The sequence below is a fragment of the Dromiciops gliroides genome, chromosome 5 (assembly GCF_019393635.1).
Source record: "Dromiciops gliroides isolate mDroGli1 chromosome 5, mDroGli1.pri, whole genome shotgun sequence".
In the NCBI taxonomy this organism is placed as follows: Eukaryota; Metazoa; Chordata; class Mammalia; order Microbiotheria; family Microbiotheriidae; genus Dromiciops; species Dromiciops gliroides.
The window spans coordinates 152,290,485-152,301,334 of record NC_057865.1 but is presented as its reverse complement, the minus strand read 5'-3'; positions in this window follow the sequence as shown (position 1 = coordinate 152,301,334).

The window sequence follows — 10,850 nt, the reverse complement described above, 5'->3', positions numbered from 1 at the left end:
TTGCACCTGGAAAACACAAGGGACCACTGGAGTTTAATGAAATAATGATAGCAGACCTGTGCCTTCTGTGCATTTTGGCTGTGGTGTGGAAGATGAATTGGAATAGAGAAATATTTGAAGCAGGGTAGCCAATAAGTATCATTGCAATAGTCCAGGTGAGAAGGGATATAAGCTTGAATGAGGATAGTGACTTTTTGAACAGAGAGAAAGGATACATGAAAGAATGTGTCTGGGTTGCTTATGGGGACAACTAGTTCATGATATCCATTAGGTGGTTGGTGATATGTAACAGTAATTTGGGGGCTGGACATACAGATTTTTGAATTCATCTATGTATAGAAAACAATTGATTGAATGAGAATTGATGAAGTCACCAAAAAAGTACAGAAAAAGGAGAGAAGAGGTCCCAGGATAGAGCATTGGCACTCCTATCCCACAATTAGGGGATAAAATACAGATGCTAATTCAAGGAAAGGGACTGAGAAGAAAAAAAAAAGGCATATAGATAAGATAGGAGGAGAATCAATATATAGCAGTATTATGCAAACTCAAAGATATAAGGGCCAAATTTAATATGGAGAGAGTTAATTGGGGGGCTTGCCATAATTTGGGGGTTCAGAAAATAATGAGGGACCTCGAGGTCCAAAACTTCCTCTCTTCCACACTGCCTTTTTTAAAATTTATTTCTCCAAGGCTAATAAGAAAGGAGATTAACAGCCTCTTTTCCACAAACAAATCAGGTTTTATTAGTGGGAATAAAATACGTAACAAAGGTGAAGTTAATAAAGCCAGGGACAAGGAAATAGGGGAAGAGAAAAATGGATAAGCTCCTTGGCTCTAGCAAAGACTGACTCAATCCCAAACTTGCTTCCAGCTCAGCTAATTCAAAGAGCTGGCTTTGTTTCTATTAACTCACCACCTAGGTTCTGTAGTTTCTATGGGAGTTAGCTGTGTAGCCCCTCTCCAGTCTGCTCGTGGAAGCTCAACAGCAGGAAAGAGAGCTCCTCTGCGTGAGGGTTCCCTTTTCTAGTTTTCCTCTCCTTCCCCCAAAAGGGAGGTCCTTCAAGTTGCATGCTTGAGAGTGGTCCCCCTGCTGACATCAGCAGTATATGACACTCAGGGCAGGCCAGGTGTGGCCTATATCTAATCATTCCCAAGTAGGTACTTAGTCAGTTTCTCATTCTCACCCAATTCAAACAATACTAAATCAGTCAGGTGGGACCCCTGGACGTGTGCCAAATTCCATTATTTTATCACATTCCCCCCTTTGTTTCATCAAGAAACACGGAGTGTTTCCTTGATGAAACAGTAAAATATAACAGAATATAATACTCTATGCTAACAAGCAATATGCTAATAAGAATATAGGAAAGGGAGACAGGAAAAATTTTGTCCAGAGGGGCAGTCCCTCATGGACCCGTGCTTTGACAATGTCTACAGAGGGAGGGTCTCTGCAGAGAATACATATTACAGATGGTATGTATAACATAAGGAAAAAACATATCTAGGAGGAAAGGGTAATCAGAGGTATCAGGCCATTTTGAAAGACAAGGCCCTCACACTCCCAATCACTGGATTTGAGTTTGCCAGCTCCCAGGTTCTTAGCCTCTAGAAATGAAATGTTTTTTTTTTTTAAACAAAAGAGATAGCTAGCCAGTTATAGTAGAGGCATTAAGTCTGTCATTTGACTTCTATTTCTTCATGCTAACATGATCCATGTCCTCTCCCCAAACCTTTGTCTCATTTGAGGCTAGATATTATGTTAATTCACCTCAATTTAAGATAGCTTTCTACTTCTTAGATCCTTTAGAGTGTGCCTTCTGATAAGCTATAAAGGGCTATGTGAAGCTGAAATATCAAAATTTACCTCAATTTCACCAAGATCATTTAATTCTTTGAAACTTAGAAGATAGGGGGAAGCTAGGTGGCACAGTGGATAAAGCACCGGCACTGGATTCAGGAGTACCTGAGTTCAAATCTGGCCTCAGACACTTAACACTTACTAGCTATGTGACCCTGGGCAAGTCACTTAACCCCCATTGCCCTGCAAAAAAAAAAGAAAGAAAAAGAAACTTTGAAGATAGAGGAGATGGAAAGAACAAAAAAGTCTTGTTGTGCCTACTGCAAAGCTAAAAAAAAAATCTTTTTACTCTTTTTCTATCTCCAGCACTTAGCATAGTGCCTCTTAAGGGGGTGCTTAATAAATGTTTAATGACTGACCGATTTTAGCTGGAAATTGAAGATCCTTTGTTCTAAATTCCTTTTATATTCAAGCATGGCCAGCAATTTATATCCAAGCAATGAGATGTCCAACGTCCTTTCCCCTCCCACTACAACTATACTGATTTAGCTTGTTAAATATTAAAATGTAGTTTTTGCATCTTCCTGTCTCCTACAGATGAGAGAAATTAATCTGTAATCTTTCCTACAAAGTAATAAACAGATCAGAGAAATTTAATTTCTCCTATAATTTGTTTCCATACCTGTCCTCCTACAAAACAGATCAGAGAATTAATCTCCTACTAACCAGATCAAAAAATATGGCTACAAAATTAGATCAGAGAGAGAAAAAAACAATACCAATTTAATTTTGTGACACAAGAAGAAATATATAATACGATCATGTAGAGACTCTTCTCCTAAGACTAGAGCTCAAGAGACTCCCCATTTCTGAGGGTACACATGGGTGGTTTTTTGGGGGGTTTGGGTTTTTTTTTTTGTCTATGGGTGACAGAGTGTTATCAGCTTCAATAGTATGATACAGAAGCAAAGGCAGTTTAACAATTTCAGTTATAACAATTATGGAGGAAATACTGAAGCATCAAGATAAGATTACAAGATTACAAAAAAGGGCTTGGCAAGGATGAGGATGCCCAGATTTCCCGGTAAGATAGGGACTTACTATCCTGAGGAAAGAAGTCACCAGGTAGGGACTTTTATCAGCTAGCTATCTGGGTTCAGTTTGGAGTTCAGTTGAAGGACATTTTGCTACTATTAACCCAGGGTTTCATAAAAAATACTTTTGGACAATAACATACCTCCATCAAATCCAGGTGATCCATATATTCCTATTAACAAGTTTTAACCTGTGTTGAATCTCCTCTCATTCCACTGACTGAAAAAAATTTTTTTTTTTATGATTATGGTAGTCTTCTCAAAACCCTTCAGGGTCTCCAAGGCGCATAATGAATAAATTATAACTTCTGGTAATAGCAGTAAAGGACCTCTATAATTTATTTTCAAAACTCTTACCCATCATATCCCATACAAATACTTTTCATGTATTCTATATAATAAAAATATTCATAGCTAGCATTAATATAATGCTTTAATTTTTACAATGTTCTTTCCATGCATCTTCTCATTTGATCCCCACAATAACACTGGGAGGTAGGTGTTATTATTATCTCAATCTTACAGAAAGTGGATTTAGGAAGAATTAGAATGGAGGTAGGAAGGTCAGGAAGGAGGTCATTACAGTAGTCTAGATGAGAGGTGATGAGTGTCTAAATTGAGTGGAGGAGAAAGAATGAAAAATAGGGTTCGAACTAGTTAAGGAAGAGAGGCAGTATGAGTTTGTAAGCAATGAGTTCAAAGCTAGGAGGAATATACATATAGTAGGATGAATAGAATGATAGAAAGAAACACAATGTTTCAACTTCACAATAAGTGTGACTTGACCAACCTCACTTCTTACCACCAAATAGTTAATGTGAATCAGTTGCGTATTTGGGATAGAGACTGGACTTTAAAATTTTTTTTTTCAATTTGAAATATTATTGATGTGCTTTTTATGTTATAAATATTTATAGATTTCTCCCACTTTGTGAGATGTCTTTTGTAAAAAAATAAACCAGCTAAGCAAAACTAATAATAATGACATCATTTGAAAACATGTGTCATGTAACATCTGTAGCAATTGTCAGTTCTAGGAACAACAGATTGTTCATGAAACAGAATTTAGATCAACTAGACTTTATTGAGTTGGCCAACAGGAGAGTCTCACCTGAAGAGGTAAAGATTCCCATGAATTGAATACTATTGTATACAAGCTATATAGAGGTTTCAGGGAATGAGCAAAACAGTGTGTGTGGGGGGGAAACATGCAGTAAAATCTCATTTATCAAGGCACTTGTTGCTGGGGCTGGAGGCTAGTCTGGCATAATAACACCTTTACTTGGTTTCTGGGTTTGGGGTTTCTGAATAACAATATGCAGGTACTAGGCTGTTTGTTGTTTGTTTGTTTGTTCCTGCACAACAGGATACCATAGCACATTCTGTTTTGGGTTGCTTGCATTTGGATCCACATAACTCCCTCTCCATGCCCCCTCCCTCTCTTTAAAAAAAAGTATAGAAATCTATTTTCTCTCCCTGCCATCCTCATGCCATTTGAAAATAAAAGAAAAAAACACACAAATGTATTGTAACAAATGTTTTATATTTAAGAAAAAGAAAAAACCACATGTTTTATAACACATTACAGAAATAAAAACAGACCTCTGTTTAGCATTTAAATTCCTTCAGAATCTTTCCAGTCTTCTACACTTTGCTTGCCTACGTATGCTTAGTGATCCAGCAACATTGGCCTTCCTGTTCTTTACTCAACAATTTATCTCCTGATTTAATGCATTTTTTCCCATTGGTTTACCCCTAAGCTTGGATATTCCTTCTCCCCTCTGCCTCTTCTTTTTCTTCAAGCCTAAGCTTAAATCTCACCTTCTATAGAAAGCATTTCTATCCCTCTATTCCTCTACCAGTGTCTTCTCTCTAAGATTATTTCATTTATACTCTATGTATGTTGTATGTACATAGTTGTAAACATATAGCTTTCTACTTTATAATGTTAACTCCTTTAAGGAAGGGACCATGTTTTTGCTTTCTTTGCATGATTCTCTTAACACAATTCCTGGCACATAGTAAGTACTTTAAAATATTAATAGGCTAAGGGGCAGCTAGGTGGCACAGTGGATAGAGCACCAGCCCTGGAGTCAGGAGTACCTGAGTTCAGATCTGGCCTCACACACTTAACACTTACTAGCTGTGTGACCCTGGGCAAGTCACTTAACCCCAATTGCCTCACTAAAAAAAATGTTAATAGGCTAAATGAATGAACATGTTTTTGAGTTTCTGGGGGTGTGTAGGGGGGAAAGTATCTAGCTGACATTTGGAAATATAGGAATTGTGTTCTGAGGAAAGTTAGAGGTAGAGACAAATTTTTAAGCCATTTATCCTGAGATAAAAATCAAAGCCATGTGAGTAAATGAACAGTTAATGGAGAGAAAAGAGAGGTCATGGATAGAATCTTGGGAGATACCCACCTTTAATGGGTATGAAAAAACAGTGAAAAAAAGAGCAAAGGAGACAGCAATAAAGCAATTAATAAGGTAACACTAGAGATAGCTATGAGTTCAAGTACTGTGGAAGCCAAGGAAAAGGGCAGGGAGGGTGTTCAATAATCTAACAAGGGAACAATTATTGGATTAAGTGATAAGGAAGACATTAGTGACTTCTGAAAAGGCTATTTCATTAAGGTGGCACAGAAAAAGAAGCCAGCTTACTGGAGGTGAAGAACGAATTTTGATGAGGAAGTGGAAGCAATAATTATAGACTACTCTATCTAGAGGTAGGGCCCTTTCCTTCTTTGGGATTTGATGATTTTTAACTTTGGTGAACGACCTGAAATGTCACCTGACGGACTCCAATTGTCACTGTATTGCTCATGGTCACATTTGAAGAGCTTGCTCTGGGAAGAACCTTGGAGCACATTCTTTTTCCATGTGATTTTTAAGGAAAGATTTCTATTTTGGAGCTTCATCTGTCACTTCAGATGTAGACTAGATAGATAGGGTAACCTGTCTGCCTTACACTTGTATAAAGGCTTGCCTTGAACTGAGGAGAGAGGAATGTAATTGAAAAAAAAAAGATAAAGTCTGTAGATATAGAAATGACAAAGATGTGGAATCCTGTAATTTCATGCATAAGAATAAGCTATAGTAAGTAAAATAGCTATGCTTAGATATCCAGGAGACAACTGCAAGAAAAGTATCTTTTCCTCCACTTGGTTATTTTTATATCTGATTTATGGTCATTTGGCAGATTACTATATTTCCCAGTTATCAGTGAAGTGGCTTCTATTGTGTTTCAGAAATAAAATATATTTTCCTCCAGGGTTCACACCACTTATCTGCTTCACTCTTCCCTCCATTTTCTATGAAGTTTATTCTGTGCTTTTAATAAAACTTTGCTAGAGTGTCCTTTGGATTTTTGAATTAGAATTCACCTTAAATTCTTATAATACTTTAAAAGTGATTAATGTAATATTAGCATTATTATCATCATTTTGGGGTGAAATAGAGTCAGACCCACATAATGGATATAGTGCTGGAAAACCTGGTTTTAAATACTACCTTAGACACAGGGGAAGTGACTTAACCTCTCTCCTCTCTGTATTCCTTCTCAGGAAACTCCTTCTGTACTAAGTTAAATATAGGCTAAGCTTAGCATCAGTGGAGGGAGTTCCACTACCAGGAGTTAATCAAATTGATGAAATCACTAATCTTGATCTTCATTATACTTACCTATTTAAATAAATCAATTGTCTTTCCATTACACCACACTTCATCTTGGCCATTATAGAAAGGGGAGTTGTAACTATACTACAGCCACGCCCTTTTCCAAGGTTTGTATGCCATTATATATTCCTATTTGGCAATCATTTCACTTAGTATGCTTTAAACCTAAACCCATGTTAAAATATACAAGATGAGGGGCAGCTCACTATGTCAGAGAGAGTACTCGACATCTTAATTAGAAAGACCTAAATTCAAATTCTTCCACAGACACATATGACTGGCTCTGAGCAAATAATTTAACCTCTTGATATGCCATGCACATTTCTAAGGTTTCGAACAGTTGCACTGGTAGAGTGAATTTCCATTTTATGAATTGCCCATTGTTTTTGTTCAGTCAGTTTTCTTGGCAAAGATACTGGAGGAGTTTGCTATTTCATTCTCAAGCTCATTTTACAGATGAGGAAACTGAGGCAAACAGGGTTAAGTGATTTGCCATGGTCACATAGCTAGTAAGTGGCTGAAACCAGACTGTATCCCTGACTCCAGTACCTACACCCTATCCACTGCACCATCTAGCTGCCCTGCAATTCCCTACAACAATGAAATTAAAGGCCTATACAAAAAATTGAAAAAATACTTATATAGGGTAAACTAAGCCCCAGAGAGATTTTCCAGGGTGACATAGAAAAGTAGTTAGAATAAATCTTAAATGAAAGCCATCTGAATTCTAACAAAACCATATTTTTCATGCATTAAAATTTAATTCAATAAAATATTAAAAATTAAAACAATCAATTTCATAATAATGTCTTCCCAAATCAGTTCTGATAAAGTCAGTGAGTTAAGATTAAAAAGTGACTGATGTACCTTTTGCCAAATAATTTATGTAGTGTTGTTATTTAAAGATAACACTGTGAAATTATATATTTACATTGAAATATCAAATAGAACGTTCAGAAAATCCTGGGTTCAAGTTCTGCCTTTGACTCAAACTACATAATTATTGACAAGAAACAATCTCTCAGTCACTCCAAACATCTCCCTGGGACTATAAATTACAGAGTAGGAGGTAATCTGTTGCTAAGGGTGGATCTGTAACTATATTCTCTGCTAGTTCAGGTTCAATTTTGGGATAAAGTGAGATATTCATAAGTGAATCATTTGAGAGAGAGAGAAGAGGGAGGGAGGGTGAGAGAGAGAGAGAGAGAGAGAGAGAGAGAGAGAGAGAGAGAGAGAGAGAATGAATCTACTTTGTTCTTACAAAGCAAATATTGTTACTAAGGATACTTTTGCACTTAGCTCGCATATACAAGACCTCCTTTGACTCACATCTAATCTAATTAGGTCAATGTTTTTTGTTTTTTTTTAGTTGCCCAGAGAAGATCATCAGTATTATTTGCCACTTCTGTGACAGCATGCTTGTATGGGTTCTGGATAATGGATGATATTGCCCTGCTTTTCTAGCCACCAGTTGAGTGGAAAAGGGTTATAAGCTTGCTCCAATTCTTTTTAGCATGTTGTTTTTAGTGCTGTAGTCAGATGCCTTTAATGAGTATGGAAATGGCAACAAGGTCTGCTACCACACTGATGGCAAATTATTTAAATTGAAAAGTCAACAAGCTAAGACTAAAGTAGAGGGAGAGTTGGTACACAACATTATGTTAACAGATGAATGTGCACTCAATGCTGCCTCTAAGGCTGAGATACAATGCAATATGGCACTTGTGCTAATTTTGTCCTGATGTTACCAAGAAAACAGAGGTTCTTCATCAACCAGCACCACATCATCATGCATGGAACCACTGGTTACAGAAAATGGAGAAATTTTGAATCTGTGGTGACAACTGCAAAATTTACTGAGAACTGATTCCCTACCCAGTCCCCTTTTTCAGCAGACAAATGAATTGCCTTGGGCTGACCATTCTTTGCCATTTCCAGACTCTTGATGCTTATGGATCTCCCCCAAACAAACTATCCCCTCCCAAAGATTCCCAAGCTTACTTCCTGGACTTTTGGTTATTATGTAAAATAATTCATTTACATTAAAGAGATTCTGTCTGTGAGAAACTTACCTTTCCTAAGGGTAGTTTCATAAGTTCCCTCTATTCTGTTACCTCATAAAAACCCTGTCCTTGTTTCCCATCTTTGGGTATTCCTAGCATCCCTAGCCTTGTGATACCAAGAGCTATAGTTCCTCTGCCCCAATTAAAGACCTTATTTCTCCTATATTGATTGTTTCCTTAATTTCCAGGTTAACAGTGGCAAAGTTCTCTTACCTTGGCAGTATACTTTCCAGGGATGTAGAGATAGATGATGAAGTCGATGCATGCATTAGCAGAGCTGGCTCAGTGTTTGTGAGGCTTTGAAGGGAAGTGTGGGATAGAAGAGGTATTAAACTGCCTACAAAATTGAAGTTCCATTTTTGTGGGGCAATGGGGGTTGAGTGACTTGCCCAGGGTCACACAGCTAGTAAGTGTCAAGTGTCTGAGGCCGGATTTGAACTCAGGTACTCCTGAATCCAGGCCTGGTGCTTTATTCACTGTGCCACCTAACTGCCCCCAAAACTGAAGTTCTACAGAACTGTTGTGCTGAGTTCATTGTTGTATATCTGTGAATTCTGGACAGTCTGCCAGCACCACACCAGAATATTGAATTGTTTCCATTTGAATTGTCTTTTTTTTTTTTGGGCAGAGCAATGGAGGTTAAGTAACTTGTCCAGGGTCCCACAGCTAATGTCAAGTGTCTGAGGCTGGATTTGAGTTCAGGTCCTCATGAATCCAGGGCAAGTGCTTTCATTTGAATTCTTTTAGGAAGAATCTGAAGATCACCTAGCAAGATAGGCTAGTTTACACATAAATCCTTTCTTTATCTATACTTCCAAGCATTCAAATTCTACTTCAGAGAGCACAATTCAAATGGGCTGATCCTGTTGTTTGAATGCCAAATTCATATTCACCTAAAGACTATTTTACATAGAATGTAGACTAGGGAAGCACTCATATATAGGTTAGAAGAAATGATATAAGAACATTCTCAAGTTCTCTCTGAATAACTTTGTAATTGATTGTGCAACATGGGAGACACTGCTGCAGGACCATACATCAGGGCATGCCAGCATCTAAAGAAGGCGCTGTACTCTATGAGTGGAGCATACCACTATGAATGAAGTTAAATGTCTGTCCCAAAACAATAACAAATTTAAGAAAGACATGGAGGAGAAACATAGGACAATGGATAGTTGGGTAACCCCTTCCTCAGGAAAGGCTATATTATAGTTCTGAATTTTATAACTACCCTATTTAGCTTCATGAACATGGGCAATTCACTCCTCACTTAAACTCTCAGTGACCCAAGCAACCTTCTACAAATTAGATGCCAATTTGAACCTGTAGATGAAATTTCCAGATTAAGGTTTCCACTCCAAGAAAAGTGCAGGTCTAGATGATTCCCCTCAATCCCATGCACCCCTGTCCTATACTTAGGGTAAATGCTTTTCATCACCATAATAATGCACTATAAAGGGATATATCTTCATGAATTAGTTTCAACTGACAAAATGTGTATAACATAAAAGACACTATATAACTATGATGAGACAAAAGTAAAATCAAAGCAAATACCCTCATTTAAGGTAAAAAAGATTCATAATTTTAAAAAACAAATCTTTACTGTAGTTCCTTGAAAATAAAACTTACTTGGATGTGAATTTTCATAAAGTTCTTACATTTTGGTTTTGATAGAGGGATAAGATAATTTGAAGTCTTTGAATAGTACCATCAGGGAATCTATTAGACAGTGACATCCAGTAGACCAGTTTTGAAATGAGAAAGGAATGAAGCAGTGTTCACATGCAGAGGCGGAATGATTTCAATTTAGCAAGATTTCTGAATTGACAGAAGGCAGACTTAGGGACTGCACAAATGTGAGCATTAAATTCTAGCCCAGAACTATAATAATGCTAAAATTCTTAACATCAGTAGCATGAGTAAAAAGTACAATGTACAGTAATAGAGTGTCTGAAAATATAGCAGAACATAAGGATCTCTATAAAAGTGTACAGCATTATATAATTAATTTTTAAACAAAAATTGTGGCCACGCATATCTGAGCTTATTAACCAAGTGTTAATTATGTTAATTTACATGGTGATATAGGGAAGCCAGTGATAAGGAATTGAAATTGCATTCTGTATATTATCTTTTAATCTACCTACCCTGTGCATTACCAGTGAAAGCAAATTATATTGATCAGAAAAGAAGCATTAAAACTTGACAGTGT